The sequence below is a fragment of the Hevea brasiliensis genome, chromosome 9, assembly GCF_030052815.1.
Source record: "Hevea brasiliensis isolate MT/VB/25A 57/8 chromosome 9, ASM3005281v1, whole genome shotgun sequence".
Taxonomy (NCBI): domain Eukaryota; kingdom Viridiplantae; phylum Streptophyta; class Magnoliopsida; order Malpighiales; family Euphorbiaceae; genus Hevea; species Hevea brasiliensis.
This window is the reverse complement of record NC_079501.1, coordinates 51005895-51009849: the sequence shown is the minus strand read 5'-3', so window position 1 is coordinate 51009849 and position 3955 is coordinate 51005895. Positions and strand designations below refer to the sequence as shown.

Genomic DNA, 3955 nt, shown 5'->3' with positions numbered 1-3955 from the left:
AGAGCACAAGCTTGAAGAACTTTATGGGAACAAAAGTACACAGCCTGTGTAACCATGCCTTTGTAGTTGGTGCAGACCGTGTAAGTCTCTGTGCTAATGCAAGACTCCGCAGTTTCACTCCAGTAAGTTACATGGCCCTGGGCCGCATAGTTACACACGGGCCGTGTACTATGTGATAGCCAATTTTATAACTCGAATTCCCGCTCTTGTTTTTTAATTAAAATGAGATTCCTAAAGCCTGTTGGACTCAAAATGACATAATCTTAGAGCAACTATTATAAATAGAAGAGAAAACATCAGAAAGGGGGGGCTCTCTTTTATCTTTTTACAGCACTTTTGAGGAGTTTTGAAGGAGAGAAATCCACACTTTGCACTCTCTCCAGTCGTCTCGAGGAGAGGAACATCAGTACCAAAAGGAGTTTTCCAGCTGAAGCTACACAAGATCAAAGCTGCAAACTCTCTTCGGTTTCTTTATTTCATCTCCTTAGACAGATTTTTATTGTTTTATTTCTTCTACATGATTTTCTTTTTACTGTTTTTATCTTTTATCATCATGTTTTCTGAACTCACCATGAGTGAGTAGTTTTCTTATTATGAAATTGGGAGAATAATGCTTGAAATTATCATTATGGATGAACACTAAGTTTTATTTATTGGATGTGAGTTTCGTTCCTTGATTTAATTTCTTGTGATCTTAATGCATGCTATGTGCTGGTACCCACTTATTATTGATTGTAGATATTAATTGAAGGACTGAAATGTGAAGGTTAATATTAGAAAATCAAGATCTTGAACCTAGGAATTCTGACCTAGACATAGGCTGATACTTTTGTAGAACTTCAAAATTGGTAGAAGATCTTAAAGGATTTTAATTTATTTGATCACCACGAAAATCGGGTTTTAGTTAATTGGAATACACCCTAGGTTCCTTGAGAGAGGATTTAGGATAACTTAAGGCTGATTTCCATCAAGGAAAATGATCCTCAGTGTAGTAAATAAACGAGAGAACATCCCTAGTAAGATTTAAGTGTGAAATCTTAATTCCATAATTGTTTCAAATAAATTATTTCATTTTAAGTTTACCATTCTGGTGTTTAAGGTTAACAAACTTCATTCCCTAAGTGTTTGATAGCCTAGACAGTTAAAATTACTGTGTAAATTGGTATTTACTAATCAAATTTCTCGTGGGAATGATACTCTACTTATCACTTTATTACTTGTTAGTGATCCATGCACTTGTGGGGTTATAAAACCAGCGAAACAATTTTTTGGCACCATTGCTGGGGATTTTTGGCTTTAGTAATATCAAGCGATAGACAATTTAGCTGATTTAGGCAATTATATTTATTATCTAATTTTATTTTGCTGGTTGTATTTCTCTTCTTTTCTCTCAGGTGCCTGATCTAGTATATGACCAGAACAAGGTCAGAAGAAGAAATTTTGAACTGTGATCTGGAGATAGACAGAACTCTGAGAGCCATCAGGAGTGAAAGAAAACATCAAGAACATGGACAAGAAGATCCTGAAATTCCAACCATGGCCGATAATAATGACAGACTAAGACTCTTGAGAGATTACGGAGCTCTATCTGTCCAAGGAATTCAGCCCAGTGTCACTAGACCCATAGTGGAAGCCAACAACTTTGAATTAAAACCAACATGGCTCCAAACGATTCAACAAACCTAGTTTGCAGGTTCACCAACAGAAGACCCACACTATCACCTCTAGTGCTTTCTTGCCCTATGTGACACATTTAAGATGAATGGAGTGTCTGATCAAGCAATAAGACTCAAAGCATTCCCATTCTCCCTTCGAGACATAGCAAGAAAGTGGTTACTTTCTCAACCGGCTGGAACGTTCACCACTTGGGGAAACCTCTATCATGATTTTCTAGCAAGGTATTTTCCACCTGCAAAGACTGCAAAACTGAGGCTTGAGCTCAACACCTTCAGACAAAAGGAAGGAGAATCACTCTATGACACATAGGAAAGATATAAAGACCTGCAAAAGCAATGTCCACACCATGGCATAGAGGATTGGCTATTAGTGTAAAATTTCTATAATGGGTTACTACCCTCTACAAAGAGCACAGTTGATTCAGCTGCAGAAGGTGATCTAATGGAGAAAACAGTGACACAAGCACTTGAACTTCTAAAAAGGGTTGCATACCATAATTATGAGTGGTCAAATGAGAGAGGAAATGCAAGGAGAACTGTAAGGCTCCTTGAAGTAGAAGCCCTAAGCATGATAAATGCTCAATTTGATTAGCTCACAAAGAGACTCGAAAGAATGCAAGCCAACACAGTTGGTACAAACAGTCAACATGAGGACAGCTTTAGAGGAGGATACATGAGTTCAGAATATAGCAATTTTAATGAACCCTCCACAGAACAGATGAACTATGTGAATAATGGAGGAAACTTCAACCAGAGGTAGCCCAACAATCCATATTCAAATACTTACAACCCTGGATGGAGGAACCGCCCAAATTTCTCATGGTCGAATCAGCAGAACCAACTAATAAATAAGCAACAAGGGTATAAACCACCAACACCCCCTGGATTTTAGAATATAGGTCAAAAATTTGCACAGTCATCACTACCTCTTCAACCTCAACAACTTGAACTAAAGATGACCATGGAATCCATGATGGAAAGATTCCTAGTAGCTCAACAACAGCAAAATGAATTAATTAAACAACTGACTTCCAGAATGGACCAACTTTACTCACAACAAGATGCTAGAGAATCCAATTGCTCAGCAAGCAAGTTTTTCAAGTAAGGCTGCTGGCAAACTGCTTAGCCAACCAAAAATGAACCCAAGGGAGCATTGTAAGGCAGTTACATTGAGGAGTGGGAGAACTCTAGTACAACCAGAGGTAGAACCAAAAGAGGAAACCATAGAAAAATCTAAAGGCCAAGCAAAGAAGAAGGAGGAAGAAGCTAAGAAAGATCAGGAAGAGGAAGCAAGGAAGACAAAGAAATTAGTAGAGCCATACCAGTCCCCCTTACCTTTTCCTTAGAGATTTCAGAAAGCCAAATTGGACAAGCAGTTTGGGAAGTTTTTAGAAGTTTTATAGAAACTTTATATCAATATTCCCTTCACTAAAGCACTTTCTCAGATGCCATCCTATGCCAAATTTCTTAAGGAAATTCTGTCAAAGAAAAGAAAGCTGAAAGACTATGGAACAGTAGTTCTAACAGAGGAATGCAGTGCCATAGTGCAAAACAAACTACCTCCAAAGTGGAAAGATCCAAGAAGCTTCTCCATACCCTGCCTCATTGGTAACAAGAAAATAGACAAGTCCCTTTACGATCTTAGAGCAAGCATCAGTTTAATGCCTCTATCAATATGCAAAAAGCTGGAGATTGGAGAACTAAGGCCCACAACAATCTCAATGCAATTGGCTGATCGATCTGTTAAACATCTTGTGGGAATACTTCAGAACATCCCTATCAAAGTGGGAAAATTCTTCATTCGAGTAGACTTTGTTGTCCTTGAGATGGAAGAAGATATTCAAATCCCTATCATCTTGGGAAGACCATTCTTGGTAGCCACCGGAGCCATCATAGACGTCAAAAATGGGCGACTAACCCTCAAGGTAAGAGAAGAAGAAGTGGAGTTCAACTTGTTTGACATAATGAAACATAAATTTAAACCTGATGAATGCTTCAAGGTTGACATAATTGACAAACAAGTTAAAGAGGAACTTCATAAGACACATCCTAAATATCCTCTCGAAGTATGTATTGTGCACAGCCACACAGTGGATGATGAAAATACAAAAATAGTAGCTTGTGCACAACAGTTAGCAGCTCATCCACCCCTACCCTTAGCTAAGGCTTCCGAGATGGAGAGGTTGAAGGAGAAACAAACCAAAGGTAAGCTCCAGAAAAATGCCAAATAGGTAAAGCTTAAACCTCTCCCCTCCTCGCTAAAGTACGCATTTCTAGAC

At 38.4% G+C, this 3955-nt stretch overlaps 1 non-coding gene across 1 annotated transcript; it reads right to left on the bottom strand.

The window, feature by feature from the left end:
- Positions 1 to 1923: 1923 nt before the first annotated feature.
- Positions 1924 to 2030, bottom strand: LOC131183668 (small nucleolar RNA R71). Its single transcript, XR_009151707.1, has one exon. It is a non-coding gene; the product is annotated as a small nucleolar RNA R71 (small nucleolar RNA).
- Positions 2031 to 3955: the final 1925 nt, after the last annotated feature.